This window comes from Aegilops tauschii, chromosome 2 (assembly GCF_002575655.3).
Source record: "Aegilops tauschii subsp. strangulata cultivar AL8/78 chromosome 2, Aet v6.0, whole genome shotgun sequence".
In the NCBI taxonomy this organism is placed as follows: domain Eukaryota; kingdom Viridiplantae; phylum Streptophyta; class Magnoliopsida; order Poales; family Poaceae; genus Aegilops; species Aegilops tauschii.
Window position 1 is genome coordinate 131470785 of NC_053036.3, and position 17092 is coordinate 131487876.

The window sequence follows — 17092 nt, forward strand, 5'->3', positions numbered from 1 at the left end:
TGGGTCGTCAACAGGGTGAAAGACACACCGGGCTGGAAATTGGCCCAACACTTAAATGGGTCGCTAAAAGGCCGAAAGACGTACATCCTGAAAATTGGCCCATCCCTTGAATGGGCCGTTAACAGGCCAAAACCACATCGGGACGATATTGAGCCCAAATATATAGCGGGCTGTTAACAGGCTCGAACAAATTATGGGTTGCAATGGTGTCAAATCGTTAGTCGGCCGTTGACGGGCCGAATTGGCACATCTCATATGGGCCGTGGGCTTAAATGGACCTGCCACAAGTAGGCCTTATATGGTCCGGCCTGCTAATTTTTACTGGGCCGGCCTTTTTCATCGGAATGGGCCACTATTGGGCCTTGCCATGTGCCGATGTATCATAGGCGCCTCCCATACTATGAGTGGATGACATCTGTCCCAACGCTGAGCCGATATGTGGACCCTCCGGCGAATGAGAATTTTATACGTGGAAAATCCCCATTGGTCGGGGTTGTTAACGGGTTATTGGATCCAAACCGGAACCCGATAGCTTAACGGCAACCCGTTACGGTGGATGCCACATGTCGGTTACCCTTGACGAAAGCAATCCTATGACGCGCGATTTATCGTCATGGAAGTGGACACTTCCGTGAAGATAATTTTGGTAATGTCATGGAACACTTCTACGACAGCACAGGTATGTGAAGGAAATATGCCCTGGAGACAATAATAAAGTTGTTACTTATATTTCCTTATATCATGATAAATGTTTATTATTCATACTAGAATTGTATTAACCGGAAACTTGATACATATGTGAATACATAGACAAAACAGAGTGTCCCTAGTATGCCTCTACTTGACTAGCTTGTTTATCAAAGATGGTTATGTTTCCTAGCCATAGACATGTGTTGTCATTTGATGAATGGGATCACATCATTTGAGAATGATGTGATGGACAAGACCCATCCGTTAGCTTAGCACTATGATCGTTTAGTGTATTGCTATTGCTTTCTTCATGACTTATACATGTTCCTCTGACTATGAGATTATGCAACTCCCGAACACTGGAGGAACACTTAGTGTGCTATCAAACATCACAACATAACTGGGTGATTATAAAGATGCTCTACAGGTGTCTCCGATGGTGTTTGTTGAGTTGCCATAGATCGAGATTAGGATTTGTCACTCCAATTGTCGGAGAGGTATCTCTGGGCCCTCTCGGTAATGCACACCACAATAAGCCTTGCAAGCAATGTGACTAATGAGTTAGTTGCGGGATGATGCATTATGGAACGAGTAAAGAGACTTGCCGGTAACGAGATTGAACTAGGTATGGTGATACCGACGATCGAATCTCGGGCAAGTAACATACCGATGACAAAGGGAACAGCGTTAGTTGTTATGCGGTTTGACCGATAAAGATCTTCGTAGAATATGTAGGAGCCAATATGAGCATCCAGGTTCCGCTATTGGTTATTGACCGGAGATGTGTCTCGGTCATGTCTACATAGTTCTCGAACCCGTAGGGTCCGCACGCTTAACGTTCGATGATGATTCGTATTATGAGTTTATGTGATTTGATGTACTGAAGGTTGTTCGGAGTCCTGGATGAGATCACGGACATGACGAGGAGTCCCAAAATGTTAGAGAGGTAAAGATTGATATATTGGAAGGCTATATTCGGACACCGGAAAGGTTCTGATTGATTCGGGTATTTTTTCGGAGTACCGGAGAGTTACGGGAATTCGCCGAGGGAAGTAGTGGGCCTTAATGGGCCATACGGGAAAGGAGAGAAGGGCCTCAAGGGGTGGCCGTGCGCCCCCCCATGGCAAGTCTGAATTGGACTAGGGAGGCGGTGGCACCCCCCTCTCTTTCCTTCTCCCTCTCCTACTCCTTCCCTCTCTCCCCTTTTGGAAAAGGAAGGGGACTCCAACTAGGATTGGGAATCCTAGTTGGAGTCCCCCTATAGGCGCGCCCCTCCTAGGCCGGCCTCCTCTTCCTCCCTCCTTTATATACGTGGGCAGGTGGCACCCCAAAGAAAAACCAAGTCTTCTCTTAGCCGTGTGCGGTGGCCCCCTCCACAGTTACACACCTCGGTCATATCGTCGTAGTGCTTAGGCGAAGCCCTGCGCCGGTAACTTCACCTTCACCGTTGCCACACCGTCATGCTGACGGAACTCTCCTTCAGCCTCAACTAGATCCAGATTTCGAGGGACGTCATCGAGCTGAACGTGTGCTGATCGCGGAGGTGTCGTGCGTTCGGTACTTGGATCGGTTGGATCACGAAGATGTTCGACTACATCAACCGCGTTACTAAACGCTTCTGCTTTTCAGTCTACGAGGGTACGTAGACACACTCTCCCTGCTCGTTGCTATGCTTATCCTAGATAGATCATGCGTGATCGTAGGCAAATTTTTTGAAATACTACGTTCCCCAACAGTGGCATCCGAGCCAGGTCTATGCGTAGATGTTATATGCACGAGTAGAACACAAAGAGTTGTGGGCGATAATAGTCATACTGCTTACCAGCATGTCATGCTTTGATTCGGCGGTATTGTATGATGAAGCGGCCCAGACCTACATTACATGACCGCGTTCATGAGACTGGTTCTACCGCCGTGCTTTGCACACAGGTGGCTAGTGGGTGTCTGTTTCTCCGACTTTAGTTGAATCGAGTGTGACTACGCCCGGTCCTTGTTGAAGGTTAAAACATCACACTTGATGAAAAATCATTGTGGTTTTGCTGCGTACCTAAGAATGGTTCTTGCTAGAAGCCCGTAGCAGCCACGTAAAACTTGCAACAACAAAGTAGAGGGTGTCTAACTTATTTTTGTAGGGCATGTTCTGATGTGATATGGTCAAGACATGATGAGATATAAATTGTTGTATGAGATGATCATGTTTTGTTAAAGTTATCGGCAACTGGCAGGAGCCTTATGGTTGTCTCTTTATTGCATAAGATGCAAGCACCATATAATTGCTTTACTTTATCGCTATGCGATAGCAAAAGTTGCAAAAGCAATAGTTGGCGAGACGACCATGTGACGACACGTTGATAAAGATCAAGATTATGGAGATCATGGTGTCATGCCGGTGACGATGGAGGTCATGACGGTACTTTGGAGATGGAGATCAAAGGCACAAGATGATGATGGCCATATCATGTCACATATTTTGATTGCATGTGATGTTTATCTTTCATGCATCTTATTTTGCTAGTACGATGGTAGCATTATGAGATGATCCCTTACTAAAATTTCAAGGTATAAGTGTTCTCCCTGAGTATGCACCGTTGCGATAGTTCTTCGTGCTGAGACACCACATGATGATCGGGTGTGATAAGCTCTACGTTCACATACAATGGGTGCAAGCCAGTTTTGCACGCGCAGAATACTCAGGTTAAAGTTGATGAGCCTAGCATATGCAGATTTGGCCTCGGAACACTAAGACCGAAAGGTCGAACATGAATCATATAGTAGATATGATCAACATAGTGATGTTCACCATTGAAAGCTACTCCATCTCACGTGATGATCAGACATGGTTTAGTTGATATGGATCACGTGATCATTTAGATGACTTGAGGGATGTCTATCTAAGTGAGAGTTCTTAAGTAATATGATTAATTGAACTTTAAATTTATCATGAACTTAGTCCTGATAGTATTTGCATATCTATGTTGTAGATCAATTGTTCGCGTATAGCTTCCGCATTTTATTTATGATATGTTCCTAGAGAAAACTAAGTTGAAAGTGTAAAGTAGCAATGATGCGGACTAGGTCCGTGATCTGACAATTATCCTCATCGTTGCACAGAAGAATTATGTCCTTGATGCACTGCTAGGTGACATAATTATTGCAGGAGCTGATGCAAACGTTATGAACGTTTGACAAGCTCGGTATGATGACTACTTGATAGTTTAGTGCACCATGCTTTATGGCTTAGAACCGGGACTTCAAAAATGTTTTGAAATGTCATGGAGCATATGTGATGTTCCAAGACCGGAAATTGGTATTTCAGACTCATGCCCGAGTCGAGAGGTATGAGACCTCTCACAAGTACTTTGCCTACAACATGGAGGAGAATAGCTCAACCAGTGAGCATGTGCTCAGAATGTCTGAGTACTACAATCGCTTGAATCAAGTGGGAGTTAATATTCCAGATAAGATAGTGATTGACAGAGTTCTCTAGTCACTATCACCAAGTTACTAGAATTTCGTGATGAACTATAATAAGCAAGGGATGACGAAAACGATTCCCCGAGCTCTTTGCGATGCTGAAATCGGCGAAGGTAGAAATCAAGAAAACATCAAGTGTTGATGGTTGACAAAACCACTAGTTTCAACTAAAAGGGCAAGGGAAAGAAAGGGAACTTCAAGAAGAATGACAAGCAAGTTGCCACTCCCATGAAGAAGCCCAAAGCTAGACCCAAGCCTGAAACCGAGTGCTTCTACTGCAAAGGAAATGGTCACTAGAAGCAGAACTGCCCCAAATACTTGGCGGATAAAAGGGATGGCAAAGTGAACAAAAGTATATATGATATACATGTTATTGATGTGTACTTTACTAGTATTCATAGTAGCCCCTGGGTATTTGATACTGGTTCAGTTGCTATGATTAGTAACTTGAAACAGGAGTTACAAAATGAACATAGACTAGTTGAGGGCAAGGTGATTATGTGTGTTGGAAGTGATTCCAAGGTTGATAAGATCACCATCGCACACTCCCTTTTTCCTTCGGGATTAGTATTGGAACTAAATAAATGTTATTTGGTGTTTGTGTTGAGCATAAATATGATTGGATCATGTTTATAGCGATGCGGTTATTCATTTAAGTCAGAGAATAATTGTTGTTCTGTTTACATGAATAAAACCTTCTATGGTCTTACATCCAATGTAAATGGTTTACTGAATCTCGATCACAGTGATACACATAATATTGATGCCAAAAGATATAAGTTTAATAATGATAGTGCAACTTATTTGTGGCACTACCGTTTAGGTCATATTGGTGTAAAGCACATGAAGAAACTCGATGCGGATGGACTTTTGGAATCACTTGATTATGAATCATTTGATGCTTGTGAACCATGCCTCATGGGGCAAGATGACAAAAACTCCGTTCTCAAGAACAATGGAGCGAGCCACCGACTTATTGCAAATAATACATACCGATGTATGCGGTCCGATGAGTGTTGAGGCTCGCGGCGGGTATCATTATTTTCTGACCTTCACAGATGATTTGAGCAGATATGGGTATATCTACTTGATGAAACACAAGTCTGAAACATTTGAAAAGTTCAAAGAATATTAGAGTGAAGTGGAAAATCATTGTAACAAGAAAATAAAGTTTCTATGATCTGATCGCGGAGGCAAATATTTGAGTTACGAGTTTGGCCTTCATTTAAAACTATGGAATAGTTTCACAACTCACGCCACCTGGAATACCATAGCGTAATGTTGTCTCCGAATGTCGTGACCGTACTTTATTAGATATGGTGCGATTTATGATGTCTCTTACCGATTTACCACTATCGTTTTGGGGTTATGCATTAGAGACAGTTGCATTCACGTTAAATAGGGCACCATCTAAATCCGTTGAGACAACACCATATGAACTGTGGTTTAGCAAGAAACCTAAGCTGTCGTTTCTTAAAGTTTGGGGTTGTGATGCTTATGTCAAAAAGTTTCAAACTGATAAGCTCGATCCCAAATCGGAGAAATGCGTCTTCATAGGATACCCAAAGGAAACTGTTGGGTACACCTTCTATCACAAATCCGAAGGCAAGATATTTGTTGCTAAGAATGGATCCTTTCTAGAGAAGAAGTTTCTCTCGAAAGAAGTGAGTGGGAGGAAAGTAGAACTTGATGAGGTAATTGTACCTTCTCCCAAATTGGAAAGTAGTTCATCACAGAAATCAGTTCCAGTGATGCCTACACCAATTAGTGAGGAAGTTAATGATGATAATCATGAAACTTCAGATCAAGTTACTACCGAACCTCGTAGGTCAAACAAAATACGTTCCGCACCAGAGTGGTACAGTAATACTATTATGGGAGTCATGTTACTAGACCCTGAGGAACTACGAACTATGAGGAAGCGATGATGAGCCTAGATTCCGCGAAATGGTTTGAGGCCATGAAATCTGAGATGGGATCCATGTATGAGAACAAAGTATGGACTTTGATTGACTTGCCCGATGATCGTTCAGCCATTAAGAATAAATGGAAGAGGAAGATGGATGTTGATAGTAGTGTTACTATCTACAAAGCTCGAATTGTCGCAAAAGGTTTTCGACAAGTTCAAGGTGTTGTCTACAATGAGATTTTCTCACTCGTATCGATGCTTAGAGTCTATCCGAATCATGTTAGCAATTGCCGCATTTTATGAAATTTGGCAAATGGATGTCAAAACTGCATTCCTTAATGGATATCTCACAGAAGAGTTGTATATGATGCAACCAGAAGGTTTTGTCGATCCTAAGGGTGCTAACAAAGTGTGCAAGCTCAAGTGATCCATTTATGGACTAGTGCAAGCCTCTTGGAGTTGGAATATACACTTTGATAGTGTGATCAAAGAATATGGTTTTATACAGACTTGTAATGAAGCCTGTATTTACAAGAAAGTGAGTGGGAGCACTACAGCCTTTCTGATAAGTATATGTGAATGACATATTGTTGATCGGAAATGATGTAGAATTTTCTGGAAAGCATAAAGGAGTGTTTGAAAGAAGTTTTTCAAAGAAAGACCTCGGTGAAGCTGCTTACATATTGAGCATCAAGATCTATAGAGATAGATCAAGACGCTTGATAAGATTTTTCAATGAATAGATACATTGATAAGATTTTGAAGTAGTTCAAAATGGAATAGTTAAAGAAGGAGTTCTTGCCTGTGTTGAAAGGTGTGAAGTTGAGTAAGACTCAAAGCCCGACCACGGCAGAAGATAGAGAGAGAATGAAAGTCATTCCCTATGCCTCAGTCATAGGTTCTATAAAGTATGCCATGCTGTGTACCAGACCTATTGCATACCCTGCCCTGAGTTTGGCAAGGGAGTACAATAGTGATCTAGGAGTAGATCACTGGACATTGGTCAAAAATTATCCTTAGAGGACTAAGGAAATATTTCTCGGTTATGGAGGTGATAAAGAGTTCGTCGTAAAGAGTTACATCGATCCAAGCTTTTACACCGATCCGGATGACTCTGAATCTCAACCTAGATACATATTGAAAGTAGGAGCAATTAGCTAGAGTAGCTCCATGCAGAGCATTGTAGACATAGAAAAATTGCAAAATACATACGGCTCTGAAAGTGATAGACCCATTGACTAAGCTTCTCTCACAAGCAAAACATGATCACACCTTAGTACTCTTTGGGTGTTAATCACATAGCGATGTGAACTAGATTATTGACTCTAGTAAAACCCTTTTGGTATTAGTCACATGGCGATGTGAACTAATCACATGGTGATGTGAACTATTTGTGTTAAATCATATGGCGATGTGAAGTAGATTATGGACTCTAGTGCAAGTGGGAGACTGAAGGAAATATGCCCTAGAGGTAATAATAAAGTTGTTATTTATATTTCCTTATATCATGATAAATGTTTATTATTCATGCTAGAATTGTATTAACCGGAAACTTGATACATGTGTGAATACATAGACAAAACAGAGTGTCCCTAGTATGGCTCTACTTGACTGGCTTGTTTATCAAAGATGGTTATGTTTCCTAGCCATAGACATGTGTTGTGATTTGATGAACGGGATCACATCATTAGAGAATGATGTGATGGACAAGACCCATCCGTTAGCTTAGCACTATGATCGTTTAGTTTATTGCTATTGCTTTCTTCATGCTTATACATGTTCCTCTGACTATGAGATTATGCAACTCCCGAATACTGGAGGAACACTTAGTGTGCTATCAAATGTCACAACGTAAATGGGTGATTATAAAGATGCTCTACAAGTGTCTCCGATGGTGTTTGTTGAGTTGGCATAGATCTAGATTAAAATTTGTCACTCCGATTGTCGGAGAGGTATCTCTGGGCCCTCTCGGTAATGCACATCACAATAAGCCTTGCAAGCAATGTGACTAATGAGTTAGTTGCGGGATGATGCATTACGGAACGAGTAAAGAGACTTGCCGGTAACGAGATTGAGCTAGGTATGGTGATACCGACGATCGAATCTCGGGCAAGTAACATACCAATGACAAAGGGAACAATGTATGTTGTTATGCGGTTTGACCGATAAAGATCTTCGTAGAATATGTAGGACCCAATATGAGCATCCAGGTTCCGCTATTGGTTATTGATCGGAGATGTGTGTCGGTCATGTCTACATAGTTCTCGAACCCGTAGGGTCCGCACGCTTAACGTTCGATGACGATTCATATTATGAGTTTATGTGATTTGATGTACCGAAGGTTGTTCGGAGTCCCGGATGAGATCACAGACATGACGAGGAGTCTCGAAATGTTCGAGAGCTAAAGATCGATATATTTGAAGGCTATATTCGTACATCGGAAAGTATCCGAGTGATTCGGGTATTTTTCGGAGTACCGGAGAGTTACGGGATTCGTCGGGGGAAGTAGTGGGCCTTAATGGGCCATAAGGGAAAGGAGAGAAGGGCCTCGAGGGGTGGCCACGCCCCCCCATGGCGAGTCCGAATTGGACTAGGGAGGGGGCGGCGCCCCCTCTCTTTCTTTCTCCCTCTCCTACTCCTTCCATCTCTCCCTCTTGGAAAAGGAAGGGGACTCCAACTAGGATTGGGAATCCTAGTTGGACACCCCCTATAGGCGCGCAACTCCTAGGCTAACCTCCTCTTCCTCCCTCCTTTATATACATGGGCAGGGCACCCCAAAGAAAAACCAAGCCTTCGCTTAGCCATGTGTGGTGCCCCCCTCCATAGGTAGACACCTCGGTCATATCGTCGTAGTGATTAGGCGAAGCCCTGCGCCGGTAACTTCATCATCACCATCGCCACGCCGTCATGCTGATGGAACTCTCCTTTGGCGTCAACTGGATCAAGAGTTCGAGGGACGTCATCGAGCTGAACGTGTGCTGATCGCGGAGGTGTCGTGCGTTCGGTACTCTGATCGGTTGGATCGGGAAGACGATCGACTACATCAACCGCGTTACTAAACGCTTCCGCTTTCGGTCTACGAGGGTATGTAGACACACTCTCCCCGCTCGTTGCTATGCTTCTCCTAGATAGATCTTGTGTGATCGTAGGCAAATTTTTTGAAATACTACGTTCCCCAACAGTATGACTATCTTGATTCTGTCATAAAATCGTCATGGATGTACATGCATGACAGAAAACATGACCTACTGTGACAAACACGTATCATCACGGAAGTGTATTTTTTGTAGTGCCTTCATATGGCTGCCCATTTATGTTCTTCTGCCTCGTCGCAAATAGTTCATTGAACTGAACCGTATGCCCTGAATCGCACACGCCACTAAAATCTGAACCGTGTTTGATGCATCTGTCATTGCAAATGTTTTGCATCTTTTCTGGCGGTTTTTTTACATCAGCGTTTGCAATTATTGCATCGCACACAGTTTCGTCGAAGGGTCTCTGATCATAGTGTCGCGTTAGCAGCATCCTGCAGTAGTGTCGGCTTCATAAAATACTTGAAAAGCATAAGTTCAGCAATTTTATACATCTCAATGATTCATAGAACATAACCAACATTTACTAGTTCACAACAAAAGACAAAGTTGTGAGAAGGTTTACAAATCAGAAAAAATCAAGCAAGTCTTCTCTGGGCAAAGGGCCTCCCTAGGCAGGCTTTAATTTCCTGGAGCTCACTATGGTTTTTCTTGTTGCCACCATCTAGGGTTATGTTCTCTCATTCCATAATAACCAACTATAATTGTGTCCTCAGTTTGAATACTGAACTAAACCAAAAACCTCTGCGCAGCCATGCCATCTAGTCCTCTGTCCATCCTTGATCTGGGAAAAAGTGCATTCCTTACTAGGATGCAGTTGTTTTCGCTCTTCCCTGCACTGCAATCAGGAAGTAAACGTACGAATCAGCTTCTTCTAGATTGCGTTGGTCATTCTACCTAGTTACTACTAATGTAGGAATACCTGGAACACGGGTAGTTAGAGGACGACAGCTAGGAATAGCCATCTGATTTTGTGCAGTTCTACTAAAATTGTGGTGTGTACATTTGATTGCACAAATAGAAACAATATGGAGACAGGCATCCCTATTTGCTCAAATATGAAATATGGTTATTTAAGACGTGACGGTTATTTGCAGTGGCATATGATTAAAAGCAGCATCTATTGTGTTATAACTGGCACTACATTGACAGTATGAAAAAGTGCCATTAATTAAGAAGTAGCATCACATCACATCAATAGTGCCACTAGATTAACATGCAGAACAATAGTATTAGTATTACTGTCATGAGAGTAGCACATGGTAGTAAATGTGCAATCGAATTTGTGCAGTTCCACTGGGATGAAAGAAATGTTAGCGGTGTGATATTTAAGTGTAACTGCAAAAACACAATTCATGGGAAATAAAGCAAGACGAAAGAACTTCATAAAATGATGGTGTCATTGCTTCAATTTATCGACGGCACTAGACTGACAGCAGCATTACTTAATAGTGACATTAGGTGGCATTGCTTCATGCTTCACGTGATTTTACATTAACGGTAGCGATAAGGGCGTAGGGACAGTAGGGGCATAAAGTGGTGAGGCAGATGTGGTTGCCGAGAGCGGCAAAAATTCACGTGGCATGTCTGCATTTGTCCCATTTTTTATCTCCTCGGCGACATTTTCCTATGTGAGCACAGGAAATCTAGGCCTGCTCGTTCTCAGTTGTGTTGTCCCCCCAACACTCCTTACTTTCTTTCTTTTTGACCAAGAGACAGGTCCATTTCCCCCACCCTTCACCAACCACCCCGGTTTCTTCCCCTTGTCAACCAAGAGACCGGTTGGGTAGCCAGTATCTACTACTTTCCCCTGTTTCCTCTTAGAACCAAGTCCTAGATTCATGCTACATCTTTCCCACTTTCTTCCCTGTTTGAACCAAGTCTTAGATTCGACTATGTGAACTAGCTTTACCTCTAATAATAGTAAAAGTCTAGGTGGCTTTGGAACAGCCGACGGAAGTAGAAAAAGATCCACGTGGGAAGCTGGGGCAGTAGAGCAAGGCCGGTTTTGACGGAAGATATACCTGAGGGTCGTCGGGATGTGGCAAAGACGGGGTCAGGAGGCCGCATCTTGGCCACAATACCGTAGGGAGGAAGAAGGGGTCGAAGGCCCTCCCGAGCCGACGCTGTCTTTGAGAGGACGGCACGGCCGCCGATCGGGAGGCGCACGCAGCTGTTGGTCTCCTCCCTCACCGCCGATGACCGTGTGAACGATGCACCTACACTCCTGCCCCGGCCGAGGTGGTCCAGCCGGATTTGTGACCAGCGGTGAGCAGATAGAGTGTGGCCACCTATGTCTTTTTCAGATCTGGAGAGCATGAGAGAGGGAAAGAGAGGAACCCTAGAAAGCAAGCGCCGAGGCTCCTGCTTATATATATAGTGGAGTGATTTTGTTGTAGCAACCGTTATTAAATTGAATACGCGCGAACCACTATTTTCATTTAAATTTCAAGTAAAATAAAACTCGACCAATAATGTGTCACCGCTTCCAGGTCGCACTATCAAATCACCGCGTCCAGGGCGCACTATGTACTGTATCATTCATGTGTGGTCCCCGACCCTCCATGAAGTTGAAAACTAGACGAGTCAAAACGTCAAATTGGGATGCCTCCTTGTAAACAGATACTCTCCTAGCTAAAAAAATGCGCTCCTATGTGTACCCGCGCGTGGGTGTGAGAGAACTAGTGCGAGCGTGCACCGCTTCTCTTTGTGAGAGTACAATATACTACGCCCAAAGAACGTTCGCCACTAGAGTAGTAGTATAAGTGTGCGTGTGAGTTAAAAAAAAGGTGTGCGACTGATACGTCTCCAACGTATCTATATTTTTTATTGTTCCATGCTATTGTATTATCCATCTAGGATGTTTTATATGCATTTATATGCTATTTTGTATGATTTTTGGGACTAACCTATTAACCTAGAGCCCAGTGCCAGTTTCTGTTTTTCCTTTTTTTGGAGTATCGTAGAAAAGGAAAACCAAACGGAGTCCAATTGACCTGAAATTTCACGGAGATTATTTTTGGACCAGAAAAAGCCCATGGAGTACCGGAGATGGGCCAGAAGAGTCCCGAGTCACCCACGAGGGTGGGGGCGCGCCCCCCTACCTCGTGGCCGCCTCGTAGACCCCCTGACTTGTTGCCGACGCCAAAACCTCTTATATACACCCAAACTTCCAGAACATAACCTAGATCAGGAGTTCCACCGCCGCAAGCCTCTGTAGCCACCAAAAACAAATCGGGACCCTGTTCCGGCACACTGCTGGAGGGGGGATCCCTCACCGGTGGCCATCTTCATCATCCCGGCGCTCTCCATGACGGGGAGGGAGTAGTTCACCCTCGGGGTGAGGGTATGTACCAGTAGCTATGTGTTTGACCTCTCTCTCTCGTGTTCTCGATTTGGCACGATCTAGATGTATCGCGAGCTTTGCTATTATAGTTGGATCTTATGATGTTTCTCCCCCTCTATTCTCTTGTATTGGATTGAGTTTTCCCTTTGAAGTTATCTTATCGGATTGAGTCTTTAAGGATTTGAGAACACTTGATGTATGTCTTGCATGTGCTTATCTATGGTGACAATGGGATATCACGTGATCTACTTGATGTATGTTTTGGTAATCAACTTGCGGTTTCCGTGACCTCGTGAACTTATGCATAGGGGTTGGCACACGTTTTCGTCTTGACTATCCGGTAGAAACTTTGGGGCACTCTTTGAAGTACTTTATGTTGGTTGAATTGATGAATCTGAGATTGTGTGATGCATATCGTATAATCATACCCACGAATACTTGAGGTGACATTGGAGTATCTAGGTGACATTAGTGTTTTGGTTGATTTGTGTCTTAAGATGTTATTCTAGTACGAACACTAAGATAGATTGAACGGAAAGAATAGCTTCGTGTTATTTTACTACGGACTCTTGAATAGATCGATCAGAAAGAATAACTTTGAAGTGGTTTCGTACCCTACCATAATCTTTTTGTTTGTTCCCCGCTATTAGTGACTTTGGAGTGACTCTTTGTTGCATGTTGAGGGATAGTTATATGATCCAATTATGTTATTATTGTTGAGAGAACTTGCACTAGTTAAAGTATGAACCCTAGGCCTTGTTTCAACGCATTGCAATACCATTTACGCTCATTTTTATCATTAGTTACCTTGCTGTTTTTATATTTTCAGTTTACAAAAACCAATATCTACCATCCATATTGCACTTGTATCACCATCTCTTCGCCAAACTAGTGCACCTATACAATTTACCATTGTATTGGGTGTGCTGGGGACACAAGAGACTCTTTGTTATTTGGTTGCAGGGTTGTTTGAGAGAGACCATCTTCAACCTACGCCTCCCATGGATTGATAAACCTTAGGTCATCCACTTGAGGGAAATTTTCTACTGTCCTACAAACCTTTGCACTTGGAGGCCCAACAACGTCTACAAGAAGAAGGTTGTGTAGTAGACATCAAGCAGTTTCTGGCGCCGTTGCCGGTGTGGTGAGTGCTTGAAGGTATATCTTTAGATCTTGCAATTGAATCTTTTAGTTTCTTGTTTTATCCCTAGTTTAGTCTATAAAAGAAAACTACAAAAAATGGAAGGTTGCCTCATATGCTTCATCTTTCTAATGTCTTTCGTGAAAATAAGGATTCCGAAAATTGTGCTCAAGTGCTAGAAGAAGAATGCATTAGAATGTTTGGCACTAAATATTTGAATGATGAGCATGATTGCAATGTTGTTAGTATGAATTCTTTGAATACCCATGATGCTAATGATATGCAAAGCCACAAGCTTGGGGATGCTATGTTTGATGAAGATGATATGTTTAGTCCCCCAAGTTTTGATGAGCAAATTTATTATGATGAAAGCATGCCTCCTATTTATGATGATTATTGTGATGACACGTATGCTATAAAGAATAAAGATAACCATGAAACTTGTCATCATGATTTTAGTTTTCAATTGGATTATGCTTCACATGATAGTTATTTTGTTGAGTTTGCTCCCACTACTATTCATGAGAACAAACTTGCTTACGTGGAGAGTAATAAAAATTCTATGCTTGTAGATCATGAAAAGAATGCTTTATGTGATGGTTATATTGTTGAATTCATTCATGATGATACTGAAAATTATTATGAGGGAGGAACATATGCTTGTAGGAATTGCAATAATATCAAGTTTCCTCTCTATATGCTTAAAGTTTTGAAGTTATGCTTGTTTTGCCTTCCTATGCTTGTCGGGGGTTGGGTGCGACATATGCCAATGGATGGCTTATCATGGTGGGAGCGAGTCGTCGCCGGTGCCTGGAAGCGGAATGAGGCGTAGACACGAACGCCGGCGCACTTTACCCAGGTTCAGGGCTCTCCTAGGAGATAACACCCCTAGTCCTGCTCTGCGGGGTCTCCGCATGATCACTAAGGCACTAGTGAGTACAATGGAGCTCCGGGAGCTGTATGCTAGAGGTAGAAGAAGGCAAGGCTAGCTCTTCTCTCCCCCTAGGTGTGAGTCTAATTCTAACAGGTTCGAACCCTTTGCATGGGTGCCCTGGGGGGGTTTATATAGGCCTACCCCCCAGGGGTACAATGGTAATCCGACCGGGTGTAGGACCCGGCTGTCAGTCTCTCTGGTCGCCGGCTTCCCTGCCAACTGCTGGGGCCCGCCGCCTGGTCTGGTACGGAGAAAATAGGCCGCCCACGCCGCTCGCGGGTCTTGCCGGCTACTGATTACTGTAGCTGTGATGCTAATGACGCTTGCTTGGTCAGGGGAGCGTGGCTACAGTCCCGCCGCCTGGTGGGAGATCACTGTAACAACTCCGCATCTTATCTGGTTAATGGCGCGTGGGGCCCGGGGAAGGAGTGGGCTGGCTGCTAGGAGCCGGCCTCCCCCGGGTCCGACTGGTAAGGCTCCCGCCGTCTTCTGGGCTCTCGCTGACTGGTAGGGTCCGTCGTCCTCGGGCCGTACCGACAAGCGGTCGTGGAAACAGGGCCATGCCTGACACGAATGATGTCAGGGGCGGAGTGGCAACAGTGCCGCGCCGGGCGGAGATCTCCGCATGTACGGAGCACTGTGGCCACGCCCGGCCCGGGATACGGGGGTGATGGGCTATACTGCAGCCTCACCCTATCTTGTCATCTTAATGGGGGCGCAGACTTTGAGGGCGCCATGGGCCGACTGCTAGGAGTCGGCCTCTCTAGAGGCCGCCTACTAGGAGTCGGCCCGTCTTGGAGCCGCCTTCCTGAGCATGGCCGTCTTCCGGTAGTCGGCCGTTCGGTCAGCCGACCGCCAGAAGGCGGCGCTCTATCTTGACGTCTTGAGGGGCGCAGCCGGCCCGATGTCTTGAAAGGTTCTGGGGCTCGGGTTAGGCTACTCGTTGCCCATTACTCCGACAGTAGTCCCCGAAGCTGGTGAGGCACCGCGGCTGAGGAGCCGAGAAGCCTCAATAGTTTCCTCCTCCGGGTGCTATGGGTGGAAGCTTCATCCGACCCCTGGCAGGCTGCCTGGGGGAGTCGGCTACGTCCAGTCGTATTTATCTGGAATTTCAAATGTAATGGCGGGAACTAGGTGGCGTGCTAGCTAAGCTTCTTAGGCCCGCCGCCTGGCATGGGTGTGCCATGTGGCGCCAACCGGCCGGGCCAGCCTGCCAGCGCACGCGCGCGATGGGACGCGACTGCGGGCTGGGCCCGCCACCACCGGGCCTCGGCACGCGAGCGGATCCGCTGCGGCCGAGGCGGGCGGTTGAGTTTCCCCGCGGAGTTACTGCACGCAATAACTCGTGCCGTAAAGGTGGGAGCATGGGGTCGTGGGCACAGTTAATCCCACGCCCGCCCCCTCGGCTTCGTAGCCCGCAGGCTATAAGTAGGGGGAGGAGGGGGAGCGGCGGAGCAAGCGCGCCCCTCCACCCCGCTCTTGCCTCCTTCTTCTTCCTCTCGCCGCAGCGCCCCCGAGCCACGTCGGAGCGCTGCCGCAGATTATCTCCGTCGAGCTCGTCTGCCCCGAGCCCTCTTTGCCCCGCCCATTCTCGGCTCCCTCGCCGCGCCCTTTCTTCGCCGAGCTCTCCATGGCGCGCGAGCAAGGAGGAGACAGGGACGAGTCCAACGTCAATGAGGACCACATCACCTTCCTCCGCGAGACGCGGCGTCTTCCTGGCGCGGGCTACGTGAAGGCGCGCGTGCCGCCGAAGGGGGCGATCTCGTCGGCGCCGGGGGAGGGCGAGCGGGTCGTCTTCCGCTCGCACTTCATCTGCGGCTTTGGCCTGCCGGCGAGCGGCTTCCTTCGCTCGTTTCTCGAATTCTATCACCTCCAGCCTCATCACCTCATGCCCAACACCGTGATGCTCCTAGCTGTGGGGAGCATTCTTCTACACCAAGCTGGGCACCTCCGGCTGGGAGGTGGCTGCCCAGTGCGGTGCCTTCATCGCGGTTCGCCGGCCGTCGCCGAAGAACGCCTTCCCCACCATCAATCTTACTTCTACATGGAGAATGTGGACCCGGCCGTCGACTTCATCAACCTGCCGGCTTATGCAGCCGGCCCGCCGGCTGAGCCTCGGGCCAGCTGGGGCTACAAGCCGAAGCTGGTATCGGCAGACGGCGCCGCCGCCATCCAACGACTCCGGGAGCTGACCAACACAGAGGGCCTCAGGGCGACCGACTTGTTGGTTGCCTTCGTCGCGTGTCGGGTTCTCCCGCTCCAAGACCGGCCGCACCTGATCAGCCGGATGAGCGGGCACCGCCACCCGTGCCGGCTGAGCACCAAGGAGATGCCGGCTGCCGAGGTCGGGAACTTGGTGAACGAGATCTTCGGCTTCATTCTGGAGGGGTCCTGGAGCTTTGGCAAGCGGCCATATTCCCGCGGCGAACGCTGCCCACGGTAAGTTTCCAATTCTTTCTTTCTGGACACTCGTCCTAGTCTTGATCTTGGTCCTGATCAGCCGGCC